Source organism: Micropterus salmoides, unplaced genomic scaffold (assembly GCF_014851395.1).
Source record: "Micropterus salmoides isolate LMB-PRFRI ecotype aquatic unplaced genomic scaffold, ASM1485139v1 Ms_hic_scaffold_23, whole genome shotgun sequence".
NCBI classification, from domain to species: domain Eukaryota; kingdom Metazoa; phylum Chordata; class Actinopteri; order Centrarchiformes; family Centrarchidae; genus Micropterus; species Micropterus salmoides.
The window spans coordinates 19,565,381-19,580,189 of record NW_024041484.1 but is presented as its reverse complement, the minus strand read 5'-3'; the positions used below and the strand labels follow the sequence as shown (position 1 = coordinate 19,580,189).

Here is a 14,809-nt window from a genome sequence, read left to right as displayed (position 1 = left end):
TAATTATTGCCGTTGGCTGGAAAGAGGTTCCAGGTTTATTGTTGATCATGTAGCCTTACAGTTTTATTTAGTTATAACATTACACTGGTTTGAGAGTCTGCAGGGTGTGTTGACTTACAGTAATTTAAGCTGTCATTGATTGCATTGCACATTGTGCTCTGTAAGCTAAAAACAGGTTCCAGCTTCATTGTTGACCATTTGACTTTACAGTTAACTTTAGGCTGGGTTTGAAACTCAACAGGGTTTGTTGACTTACAGTAGTTTATAAGTTGTCATTAATTGTAGACTCATTGTACATTAGGCTGCATTGTTCTCTGTTAAGTTAAAAATAGACAGGTTTATTGTTGATTATGCAACGTCACAGTTTTATTTAGTTAACGTTACACTGGGTTTAAGAGTCTGGGGAGTGTTTTGACTTACAGTATTTAATAAACAGTCAATAATTGCATTGTACATTACATGGTTGTGCTCTGTAAATGAAAAGCAGGTTAGAGTTACAGAATTCCTTATAGCTATGCAGTTTTATTAGCAACCTGGATTGAACGCAGCAGGTGATACAACATTTGTAATAACCACGAGAGACTTGAGACTTGACTTGGACTCTAGCTCAAAGACTTGTGAGCATCTCTGGTTCATTCCCCTTAAGGACTCAACATTCACTGTGAGTAAGTGTTTTTTTCCCTTTTGTTCTTGTTAAGCACTTTATAATCTCTGGTTCTGATTTAAATAAATAATAAAAATCATTATTTCCCGAACACAGATGAATGCCTGCCAGTTTTACCATTCACAATTTTCATTATAAAATAATCCAATCCTGCACCACATTACGGGCCTCAAGATAAGTCAAATCAAATTCATGACTCAGTCTCCACGAATAAACGTTACCATACAACTTCTCAGGAACTGCTTGTACCCAGGATATTTATCACTCTGACCAACATTTGCCCATTTTTAACCAAATCCCCCAATCACTAATTTAACCTGAAACTAATCTTAGGAGATTTCTTAACTAATTCTACTGTATTTGGTGCCATCATACATATTGTGATGATGGCTCACAATTAAACAGTCACACTTCCTTTTACAGCTGACTTTTCTTCTCCATATTATTGGATTTTTATGGCTAATTTATTGCAAAAACACAAAAAAAACTTATTTCAGTAATTTGCGTCGCAATAATCACATACAATTTCATGTGCCAAGACAAACTGATAATTGATCATGTTAAAAGTCAATGTCCATTCTGAAAGATAGAGATACATATACAGTGGTGTGAAAAAGTCTTTGCCCCCTTCCTTATTTCTTATTTTTTTTGCATGTTTGTCACACTGAAATGTTGTTTGAAATGTTTGTTTGACCAATGAATGCTATAACTTGACATTTCACTCACTGGACCCACGGCTTCCACTGCTGAGAAAATAATATAGAGGCTCTCTGCCTTCCAGAAACTCAGGGCACTCTCAGTCACACTCCACCTACAGGAGAATCATAGAACCTATCCTTGTCTTCTGTTCACCATGCTACTTCATCATGCTCACTCTCACTAAAATCACACAATATGCCTTTAGTATCATTGGTCTCCATATTCCCAACCTCCCAGCCACTGCAATCACACACTGCGCACTAACCATAGAAGACAAGCCACCCCTTGAACTCGTGCTTTACTTTACTCCTATCCGGACGCAGATACAGATCTATCCACAAAGCAAGGTTAATGGAGCATCTGTACGCTTTTCAAGTGTTTCACCTAATACAGTTAACCAATTTGTGCAAGATGCCAGAGAAAAAAAAATCTCATTATCTGTACTTCTTTAAGATGTTATTTTGTCATGAGAAATTGAAGTGAGTGGAGCAATCGTGCTTTTGTGAAACAATGACACACTGTCTTCCAGGAAATATGAATTTGTGGTTGTGAAAGTAGCTTTCAATAAAAGGTAACATGCTGTCTTTGATTAGTGGACAGTCTAGTCTGCTCTTCAGAGTACCATTATGAATGGAAAGCAAAGTAATTTATTATTCTGCAAAACTCTAATTACCCAAAGTTTTCCTTTTATGGAGCCATTTAACGTTTTCCACTTCGTACTGAGATTTATCACAATGGAACAGCAGAGGGAAAACTATAAAGAAGAATGACCAGTTGCTAAGAAAGAAAGGGTACGACCTCTATCTAACATACGATGAAGAAGCTGAAATGGCCAGAATGAGTGGCGATGATAGGCTGAGGGTCATTGAAATCTCCCACAGATGGGATCTGTTTGTCTGTGACATTTCTGCTGGTCACTGTAGGTTCAGACGGAACGTGACAGAGGCAGAAATGACACAAAAATGACTTTGGAACTGAGATTAGGTCAATTTGTGAGAGCTATGTCTCCAATTTTTTAAAATTTAACTACAGCTTTCCCATTCGCTCCAAATTCATCCATAGTGACAGTTACAGGTGGGCCATACCAGCAGAAATACACTCTGGAAAATGAGAGAAGTGCTAGCTGAGGCTTTGTGTATCTATGCATATTCCTCAGCATGTTATTTCTGAGTAAACATGTAAACAGCTTGCAGAGAGATAATAATATCAACTCATGGAAGGCATCATATTTTTTATTTATTTTTTTTACAGTTTTTGCACATAAAGGGGTTTAACTTTTACAATATTTGATACATTTTTTAACACGTTATCCTTGGCAGAAAAAGGGAAAAGTAAAGAATATTTAAACAACTATTACTTACAGTTAGAGCCCCTTCATACTTGATATTTAAAATGTGCTTTAAAAGTCACTAAAAAGGCTAAATTGTGCTGAAATGTAATATCACACGCACTCTTCAATGCTGGGACCATTGAACTGCCTTTCAACAGTAATCTTTACTGATTTAACAGTGACACAAATCAAACCTTAGAACTTAGAGATCAGTCCCAAAGACCAGGAGTCAAAATCCAAAGTGCAATGAGAAGAAAATGTGTGTTTAGGTATGATGAAGTCATTCACTCTGTGAAATGTCAAAACCATAGAAATAAAAATAACTTTTCTGCAGCATTTGTGCTATAAATAGCAAGGGTAAACTGTGTAAAAACTATTCTTTATTCAAAGACTAAAACCACACATTGGTTAAAAACAAAGCAGTTTGATTTAGCCAGAGCGTGTGTAAAAGCAATATTCTTTTGCTTCCCTTGGGTACAGGACTATTCAGTCTTGCACCTAAACTAATCTGATAAGGTGCCATATATTCGCTCCCACTGAGCGTTTTAATGAAGATTAACGGAGAGCAAAATGATAACAGCATCACATTGAACGGTGCCACCAAGGCTTTAAAAAGAATAGTGCTGGAAAACTGGGTGCAGTATCTGTGACAAGGCATATGTCAAGCATGAAATCCAAATTACACAAGGATAAAGTGATCGCTGCTACCACAAAAGTGTGAAATCTCATCAGGGAGGGAATACAATACACATACACAAAGGTGAAAGTTACAAGAGTTCAATGATAGCAGACTGAAGCATCACTGAAATGCCCTTGACAGACAAAAGCGCTCAGTGCATGCCTGGAGACCATTCAAGTTTTTAAAGACAGAAGATAGAAGAGTCACAGCCACTTGTTAGCAGAACAGCCCTCCACCACAACACATTCAGAGATGTCCTTAAGAATGTTCGGAAGAATGTGAGACGTGCTGATAGAAACGTCTTTCTTAATGAGCCAGCAGCACAGAGTTTCGAAATAATTGTTTTCTTAAAAAGTTTTAAAAAATCAGCCAGTGAGGTATGACAATTACAATTTTTCCCACCTACATTACCCTATAACTCAGCCAATTATCTTTCAACCACAAAGAACATAGTTAATTGGAAATATTAAGTGGGAAATCCTCCAGAAAAATTAACTAAACAAATTTGAGCTTTCTTTATCATAACTAATATTTCAAAGCAGTGGCAAGGAACTCTCATGTATTCCAGCAAACTGTCAGTCTCTTACATGTTATCCTGCACTAAGCCTTAAAGAAAAGCAATCGAAAGAAGCTAAACTACCCCACAGGCGGATTTGATATCCTGCTTTCAGTAATAATTACATGAGTCAACACCTGTTGATAAAATCTTAATTAAAAGGGATGAGAGGTAAATTGAAGCAGATACATCTGCTCCAAAAGTAAAAGGAAACGATTAATTTTCTGTTCTTTGATTTTTCAAATGTGTTCATTATGCAGTATTATGTTGACAGGTCCTTCACTTCCTTGAGAACAAAGACACTGTGGAAACAGACTGTAATTAATTTGTACAAAGTGCAAGAAACTCAAAGTATTACAGGACTAGGTAATGAAGTGGCTGTATGGTTGGTGTACTGTAGTTTGTGGGTGAGAAATAGAGACATGCTGTGGGTTAGGAAAAATACAAAGAGGTGATGGATAGTAATGGATAAAGCTTTGTAAACAGTCCACATTTGGAACAATTCCTATCTCACTCAGTGGTTGAGTAGCCTGTCAATCACACCTTTAACATCAGACCATGTCAGCTGCAACATACCTAGGAGCTCTCTCTTCTCTCATCCCCCAGCCCTGCACACACTATATACAGATACATGGCTGTATATGGAGCAGATCTTACAACTTAGCAGGATACCAATGGGCCTCTGGCAGATAGCACGGTACCTGGTAGCAGAAACAAAAACCCTGAGCACTTACTTTGGTGTAAATTCCACATGACAAGAATCAAGTGCTGAATTCTGGAACTCAGCTAACAACCCTTCGAAAGGTCAGTGTCAAACTTGGTCAAAGTGTAAAAATAATTCAAACCCCGGTTGTTTCCCTTCTGCAGGCGTAGCATTGCTGCTAAATCAGGCATCACCATTTCTTCCACAAAAAAATTAACTGTTTTACATGGTGTGAAGCACTTTCATGCTGATCATGTGATAGTAGCTTAAGTTGTCAGACAATAAAAAAAAAAAAAATGACAATGCAGAAAAGTCAATTGACTTTTTTCCAGTATTTCTTGCTTTCTATCAAATGATGTAAGGTAATTCCCCAGGGATGCACCAAATGTTTGGCCACCAAAATTAATCGGCTGAAAAGAGCAAAAAAAAAAGACCGAACAAATTTTACCGAACAATTCCACTGACATGTCGGGAGTGTGGAATAATTTTAAAGTATCTGAGAAAGATGCAAAAATCGCTGTTTGCACAGACTGTTCTGCTGAATTTTCTCCCAGCACATCCACTCCATCTGTGGCTGACTTCTTAGAAAAGGTAACAAAAAGTCTGACCCGCTTTGAGTGTTTCTGTCACCTAAATTTTGGAGCTAACACGTATTCAAGCCTTTATGGTAAATCCACTGAAACAGACCAGTGTGTGTTATCAAATCGAGTCGGACTTGATGAATTTAGCATGAGGATAATGGAGGATACTCGTGACAATGTCCAGTTTTCAAAATAAGGTATCTATACAGTATGAAAATAAGATTAATTGGATTATATTCACAGAAAGTATAAAACATATTACATCATGTGTACATTAAAAGTAAATGGACACAAATGGACCCTCTTGGGTGTCGGACCCACCCACCATAGTCTCTCCAAATCCTGTAGGAAACACTGAGTAAAAAGCACATTTTAACTATTTAATTTATGCAATGGTAAAAAAAGACAAAATAAATGGGAAAAGTGTGAATTTACTTTTTCAGTGTTCGGTATTCTGTAAAATTTTTTCATTAAATTTGGTTTCGGCTTTGGCCAAGAATTTTCATTTCGGTGCATCCCTAGTAATCCCACTTGTTTCCAATGTTTATAACTAATGTTCGTCACTGCACCAATATTTTGCCCCAAAAAAAAAATAAGTGAGGAAATTTTTCAGTTATTTTAAGAGAAATATGATCGCAAACTCGACCCCTTGCAAACACAAACACATTTGGGCACTCACTTAAAAACACACATCAAACACATGGAGGTCAGATACAGAACACTCTACTCACTGTTCCCATGTGACACTAAAAGCCTGGCTACTACATTCAGTGCACACTTCAACCACAAGCTAACGGAAGATTTATGTGTTGAGAGGTATGGGTGGTTGAAGTAACATACCTTGTTTCAGTGATTTCAAGTGGGTGCACTTGTGTAAACGTGACCAAGAATAATCCATTAGATGCTGACAGATAACAACATGCCAAAGGGTCTGGATCAGGTTCCTCATTAGTTGAGCCCTAAAAAGCTAAACAGGCCATGTGACTGTAGAGAAACATCTTTTACACATGCAAATATCTTGAGGATCATCCAAGTCCAGTGCAGCAGATCAATGAAAGCCAGAGTCCATATGTTTTTCTGTACAAATTTACTGTAGTTCCTCAGATCTGGCAAGTTTTGATCTGTGCCATCTGTTTATCTTGATTCATTTCTATGTGCTCTCTAAATTAAATATATACCACACAAGTTCAGTCTTTTTTATATTGGCTTCTATGGTATAACCTTTGACTGTGTTATCTTGTCTCGCCTGGGGAATGCTCAGCCTGATGTAGTTTGTAGCAGTTTTTCTGGTTTAGAAAATCAAGAAATTAGACTTGAATTACAGATTTAAAAAAGAGCCACTTCTTTACTGCATTAATTGTTTAAATAAATCATGTTAAAATTGTAATTACTTGTTACAATGTTACAAATTTGTTTGGCTACAAGCAGAACAGACATCAATATAAGCTGGAAAAGAACCCTAATCTCGTCCTGCAAAATATGCAAATTTTGATTCGATTTGAAGTTTTTACAAATATCAAAGCAAACATAGAAGACTAATGTGGTCCACAGTCTGACGCAATCACAGATAACATCGAGACACTGTTATGTAAGAGAACCATTTAATTAACATGGATAAATTGACCGGCTAGTTGCCAGCTGCTCTTTCACAACTCTGCCTGTTAAAGCTGCTCAGCAGTAACACCTCTCCTGTTTTTTAAGAAGAGACATCTACAGAGACATGGTGTAAAATGTAAATCTGGTAACACTTTCTATGAAGGTTATCGCTATAATGACTTATGCATATATTTATAACACAATATAATGTGTCCATAAGACATTATAACAGTTGTTATAATCACTTACAAACATGCATTAGGCGCTATAGCAAAGTTCATAACGTCTTATGACCTTTTGATTTAATGTTTTATAACTAATAGTAATACCAGTTTATATCAATGTGCGGCAAGAATCTCCGACCATGTTCCATAACACATTATAACCACCGACTCTGCGTCTTATAAATACACTTTAGTCACCATTTACAATTAGTGATATAAAATGGAATAATAGCTTATAGTAATGTTTAATGTTATATAGCATGTCTTTTTTTGCTTTAAGTGTTAAAATATCTATCCCTGTATAATATATTACAGGTGGACGTAATACCATATGAACTAATTATAAGACCTTATAACACGTAATTGTTTGCTTTAAGTAAAGTGACACACATTTTGCGCAGGAAAACAACTTTTATGTTTCTTCACTTTATGAACAATTTGTATGAATTTTGAACATTTTACAGTTTAGCACAAAAACACAACATAATTACATTAAGGACACTCATTCTCAGGGTGGTGAGAGATCGCTCAAGAGAAGACCTGTTGCGGGCCAACATCATGTAAGAAGAGGCTCAGATGTTGTCACAGATGATCCTATGGACAGGCCCTAACAGACGCAGACAGACACCAAATCTATATCTATCTATCTATCTATCTACAAATCTATCTATCTATATAAACATATACATATATACATATATATACATATATAAACACACACACAGCTAATAAATAATCACATGAGAACAAACATTTGTGCATCCAGAGAAAGACGTTGAAGCTAAATTATACTGTAGCCTACATTTTTTTTGCTGCTATCAAACATTTGACCGGTCACATAACCTTCAGTACCATACTACAAGGTTTTCCTCAAAATATGTAGGTTGAATGCATGATCCATTCTGAATGCTAACATACCTGTGCCAACTGCATTAATAATTCACAGCATGTTTTAAAATAACACACCGACCTTATAGTTTGTGCTGAATTATTCAAGGCTTTCCAACAAATAGTGAAATATGTACGCTTTGAATCACTATGCATGACACGGCAGTGGTCATGTCAGTCCCTTATATTCTCTCTCTGTCTTTATACACATATACACACACACACACACACACACATATGGTATATAAAAAATATTATTTCAGGAAACTGCTAAATATTTATTGTTTTTAAATTTAGCGATCCACTATTAAATATGCAGGGAAGTTATGGTTGCAATTATCAATCTGACTCGATCTGTTTTTGGGAAGTAATTGACTAATTTTTCTGGAGGGTTCATATTGAAGTGCTGGGAGTCCCTGGACCCCAACTTCAAGAACTTCTTAATGCAGGAGATGCCGTCTGTCTTGAATCACTATGCATGACACGGCAGTGGTCATGTCAGTCCCTTATATTCTTTCTCTGTCTTTATACATATGAATATATATTTAAAAAAAAAAAAAAAAAAAAAAAAAATATATATATATATATATATATATATATATATATATATATACACACATATAAATATACACACACACACACACACACACACACACATAAAAAATAATAAAAAATTACATATAATCCTTCATTTGTTGTCCTTACAAATACTATCCAAGTAGAAATCTACTTAATATTAAAGTACTGCAGCGGCAAGCCTTAGCATTAGCATTCATGGTAGGCTGTAGCCTGACAATGCCTCCTGGCTTTGTAAATAATGAACTGTGTTACAGACAAATCCCAGTTGTAATATTTTGCGGCCTCTGGATCTACTGTGTTTACTCTACACTAGGGTAAATCTGTTAATGCGCATTGCTAGCTACTACATGACATAACCAAAGCCTGCAGGGCTCTTGTGAAACAATATTTGCAAAGATAACCACAAGGCTAAAATAAACCTGAAAAAAATCAAACCTAACAGATGTGTCATTGTCTCAAGACATCTCAAAAAAACTGCTGCACAAAATTTGGAGGCAAGATGGTTGGGCAACCCATGACATGTTGATTTTTGATGTGTTGGTTTGTGTAAAACTAAATTTTCAAAACTAAATTTTCAGATGGATGCTAAAAACCATCAAACATTTTATGTCAGCCTGCCTGTTGAAGGTATCCAAAAAGAAACTTTTATTAATCCATGTAACAGCTAACTGGACTGCATCACTATTTCCCTATCTCTCCTCATACTCTCTTGATCATTCGCACAATCCTGCAGTCTCTTGTACAAGCCAGTCAGTTTGTTTTTAGCACATTTGCACGCAGCATCACGGCAAAAAACACCCACATGTTGAGGAACATCCAGACCCTCTACTCCTCCAAGCAATGTTTGAAATGTTTGGATTTTTACCAGATCATCATTATCAAACTTAAGAAATTATACAGATTTCCCGTCAGTTTTCAGATGGATTTGTTGTTAAATCTTCATAATCAATATCCCTAGTTTGTACAGTTCCCATTGCACATGAGAGTTCAACAGAGCCTTACAGGTTAATCAGACATCATGTCGTGGCTCATGATATTGTGATATTCACAGGACAGAAAACAAGGAAAGATTTTTTTCTTTCTTAACGGCTGTGGAGAGCTGCTCGTCTCTTGCACTAATCTCCCACTTTCCCTCTAAACCTTCCCCTCTTTCATTCCAGACACCCATGGGTGTGGCAAAGCCGATCCACCAGCTTGAGTCGAGATGAGCTGCAGTCACTGTCTCCACGGCAACCAAGGGTGGATGCTGAGGTCTTTGTAGGGCGGACAGTGCCTCTGTCGCGTGTTAAAGTGATCGCCATGTAGCAGGTGGTGCTCTCTCCTCCAGTGAGGGATGGAATGGCCTGCAGGGCCACAGGGCCTGGTCTGAGCCATGCCATGCCGGGCCAGATGTCAGCTCACATTAGCACAGATCACAGAGTTAACGCCGTCATTGTCCTGCTTTGTGTCAGCATCAGGCTTATTACAGAGACAGACAGCATCTCCTGGTTCTTGAAGTTGGGGTCCAGGGACTCCCAGCACTTCAATATGAACCCTCCAGAAAAATTTGTCAATTACTTCCCAAAAACAGATCGAGTCAGATTGATTATTGCAACCATAACTTCCCTGCATATTTAACAGTATTGTTAATTCATAGTTCACATAATCTCAGCTTCCTCTCAAAACATCTTTACTTTTTATCCTGCATGCACTCAACAGAATAAAGAGCTTTAAAAGGCTTTGGCTCAAGTCTGATAGCGGTTTAACTAGGAGGTTGTTGACCACACACTTCACCTTTAGTGCGACGGCAAGTGTTTCAGCAACCTGGAGTCTGCCGAAATGGTGCTCACTGCTGTCATTTAAACTGTGACTCTCAGGCTAAACTGCCAAAACTACTGATAGAGGAACTCAATAGCTGAAGCCTGCAGCGTGTAATCAACCGCTCAAAGAGGCTTTTTAAAGGATAGAAAGAGAGGCATTTGTGCCTCACAGTCAACCTCTGTGACGGGCCGTAGTGGGTCAGACGCTTTTCATTATAGAAATAAGTGAAACCGATATCAGTCGATTGTCTATTCTGTATGTGTACCTTTTGAGCTGTCACTGGACTGTTTAAGCAGTAATTTTTCTAAACTGGTGTGACCGGAAGCAAAGGAGGGCACTGCCAACAATGACGCAAATTAAAACCCGTAACAAACACATTTAAAGAATAAATATCATAAATACAGATTCACATGATACCAAAATTAACATATTATTTAAAGCAGGGAGCAGGAGTGGGATAGCAGCTGCTAGAGATGAAACGGTATGAAGAGTCTGTAGCGTTTTTCCTGTTTTCACATTTTTACAACTACTTTGATAGCTGGATTAATGGATTTAATGATTTTAATGATTTAAAATGAACAAGATATGCTGGTTGGTTGACTAAACTGCGTAACGTGTTATCATGTGCAGTGGACGAACAGTCTGCAGACACACAACGGACACAGCAGCAGAACAACGTGTGCCGTTTTTACATGAGCAGCAACACTGAGAGCTTCAGTTTACAAGCTGTTAGCAAGTCAGACAGACAAACCAAAGCTAAAAGTTAACTCACCCTGCGTTCACTATAAGGTCATTTTCTTCAATCAAGTTTCCCTCAGCGCTTTCATAAAAACTAAAATACGACCAGACTAAAGAGTGACTGAAAAATCTCAGCAGCACTGCCTTCCGCCGTTTTGTCATTGACCCAAACAAAGCCATGTTGCATGTTGCGCATCTGCTTCTGGGAGACTGTCGCTAACTTTGATTGATGCTGGACAGTGAGTTTCTAATAGCGCGGTAACGGAACCCGGTTATCATGATAATTAAAATTTGTACAAAAATTATAACCATCGGAAATTTTACCATGGTTTATTGTTACACTAATCTTTTCATCCCTAGCAGCTGCTAGATTTGGAAAACTGAATGTGGTTTATGCCACTGTTTGACTCCACACATCTTCACTGCAAATATATGTACAACAGCTGCAGGGCGTGCTATAATGACTGAGCAACTGAACGACAACGACAACAACAACATGTTTTTGTTATCATAATATGAAAACTGAAACAATAATTTGGCAGAGAAACAGAGATCATGATGTTAGAACATGCAGTGTGCCCCCAAAACAATTAAAGACAGCAGAAAAAAAACGTATTGAAGTGTTAAAAGAGATCAGTATCACCTTTTCTTTACAAAAAAGAAAGGTAGCCAATTCAATTTGTCTCTCAATATCTGTCCATGTTAATTGCTGTGCCCCTGGTAAAGTGTCTCAGGACCTCCCTAGTGCCGGCATTATACACTTTCATTAAAAATCTGGCTAAACGCTCCCAGCTCACCGATGGGGCTCTTGGCATCTTCTCTGAAATAAAAGTGAAAATGTTCTCGGCTCCATAGTTTGGGCTGGAGCTCAGTGCCAGAGAGAGTGAAACCCACGACAGCGGGTGAGGATGTTTCTATAGCTAGACACCGGATAGGAGAGCTGTGAAGATCTCGGATAATTAAGTTCTCTGTTGGCTTTCTAAACACAGATGCTCGCTGGAAGCCCTCAGTGAACACGCTGTTATGGAAGAACATTACGTGCTGAGGTGGTGTTGTCTCAGCGGGGAGTCTCTGTGTTGTCACTGGATGAGCTGATGCAGTTTATCCCATGTGTGCCCGCAAGCAGATGTATTGATTTTGGTGGGTTACATTTCAGTGTATGATGAGAGGAAGGTGTTAGCGCAGGGAATAGAGACAAATGGGCTACAAAAAGTGCTTCTGTCTGTTTCATATCCAGTTTTTACATCTAGTTTGATGGTCTTTTGCTAGCAGCTTGTGCAAACAAAACAAACAAGTGATAAGGAATGAGAAACCTCAGATATAAAGATCCAGATGAACAAAAATGGCCGCAGTCACTTCACAACCTTGTTAACTTTACAACCCTGATGTTTTATGGACCAGATGAATTTTCTTTTACAATCTGATTCCACTTTGTGTGACATACACACAAATCAATGGTCATCTTTCACTTAAAATACAAGCATTCAAAGCTTGGGGCTTGCCCTGTATGCCCTTCATTTACAAGGTAGAAGGTAAATTTAATCGTCATGTTAAAACAGGGTTGTAAAATGAAATGCAGTTTGTGGTCCTCTTTCTGCTACAAAAGATGTGGGTATGTAGGACTGACGGTGACAAAAAGAAGAACTCATTATCTTGTGTTGACATTGTTATGGACGCTGGGGGTCAGAGGTCAGGGAATGGTCAGGCAATGCATTGACTTCCTTTCTAAGAGAGAGGTTTTACTTTCTTTGTCATGTCTTGCTAATTAAGCACACTGTCTCTGATTTGTCTATTGACTGCCGAACAACACGTTTAAATCTATGGTAAAGGTCATTGCAGAGAGAGAGAGAGAGAGAGAGAGATCTCCCTAGCCCCTTCAAACTGCAGCAATGTTGTGAAAAGACTGTTTTTGCTTGTGAGAAGTACATTTTATAACAGGGCAATCCACATTTGGAAACCATCCCAGTTTAAGAGAGAAATTAAGGCGGATACAATTAATGTCATTGGGTCTTTATAGGCCCGGTCCTGCCATAACCAGCACACACACACTCACAAAAAAACACACACATACATACTTACACACACAATTAGAAGGGGGCAGGAGTAAACGAGGAGACAGCCATGGCTGGTGTAATTGAACATAGCAAAAGATTTTACTGCCACTGCATTATTCACAAAGGCCATTGCGTACTGTATCGCCATGTGAATGACTGCAGGGGAAACAATGTTGTAAAGGGACAGTGTGGGTGAGAGAAACACTAGGACTAAGTCTTACACAGCAGGCTGTAGAGAGGCGCGGCATGAATGAATTATTCTGAATGCAATTTGAGAACACAAAGTTGTCTGCCTCCAGATGGACTGTGTGTTGCCCGTTAATCAAACCTGCACAGTGATGGGTCTGTGAAACAAATGGAGATACAAGTTACAATCAGAGAGAGAGAGTGCGGGTCATGAGACAAAAAGAGACAGAGATGTAAAATGAATGGTGTAATATAGGAAGGCCCAAGACATCCCGTACTACTCCCATTATGGAGCATGCATGATATAAAATTCAACGGCCATGGAGGAGTATCATATGGAATTCCAGGGTATTACAGTTTCAGCACCAAGGACAGTGAATGGCCATTGAATGGAATAAGACTGTTCCATGGTCGCTGAGGTGAAAGCAACAAAGGATGTGTGAGGATAAAAATGACACTGCAGCTCCATCATGCCATCCTTTTACTCTGATAATGATAAAGGCTTAGACTCATCTTTAACCTCACAGCCACAGTGATGTCCGCCATGTGCCTACACTGTCTGAATATCAATGGACTTCATAGCCAACAGGACACTTACACTACCGATGGTACTGTATTTCAAATTAGAAAATAAATTACTTTCTGTAATGATTAGTTCAAATTCAGAATTCACAGGCACAACATTTGAATTGTTTTTCCTTGTACTCCAGCACAGGATATTCTAAAAATCATCATCTTTACCTATTATCCTATCAGTAAATTAGATTTTAATGTAAAATGGAGGAACCTAGCAAGCTGTTCTGGAAGGATAATCATAAAACAAAACTATCTGATAAGCAGTGTGTCAAAGTAGTATGTTTTGTGTTAAGGGTTGTACACATGCATGGCAAAGTCACGGATCAAAGTCATCTGTAAGTTTGTTAACCGAGTGAGGCAGCGGAGGTGTTTATTTGCCGGCCACATCTCAGATTATTTTAGCAATTCAAATAGGTCTGGTGTTTTGCTAATTCATGGCTGTCTCCGCCAGTTACAGAAACTGTCAACCAATCACCGTGGTGGGTGGGATTAAGAGTGTGGACATCATCTTCCTACATGGCTAGCCAGCAATTGCAACAGAAAAATGGCAGCAAGCATGGATGAGATTGACACAGCGTACAGTTAAGGCCAACTCTTAAATGGACATATTTATTCATGAAAAAGTTCACTTTAAAATAGCATCAGCTGGAAAGTCATTTGCTACTGATTAGTTAGGGTGAAACAAAACATAACACCACTTCCCAACTAGAAATCGGGTCACTTGGTATCTGAGGACTGAATCTGGGGGGAAATGACACAATGTGTCTCTAGCGAGATGATCACCGCTGAGGAAGGGCTGGTTTTATTACTAGCCATGATTCACTACTCTACTATCTCCCCCTCTCATTACATTTTCCATCCAAACCAGCCAGTATAACATTATTTTAACCCAGTCACATATCCAGTACCTACTGACATGTTCCTAATGAGAATCGTTTGTGAAGGTCCCTCTGATT

The 14,809-nt window shown here is 38.3% G+C and overlaps 1 protein-coding gene across 1 annotated transcript in view; it reads right to left on the bottom strand.

The window, feature by feature from the left end:
- Window positions 1–14,809, bottom strand: part of LOC119918540 (liprin-alpha-2-like) — a 126,500-nt gene that overhangs the window by 31,463 nt on the left and 80,228 nt on the right. The gene's annotated exons all lie outside the window — the stretch shown is intronic.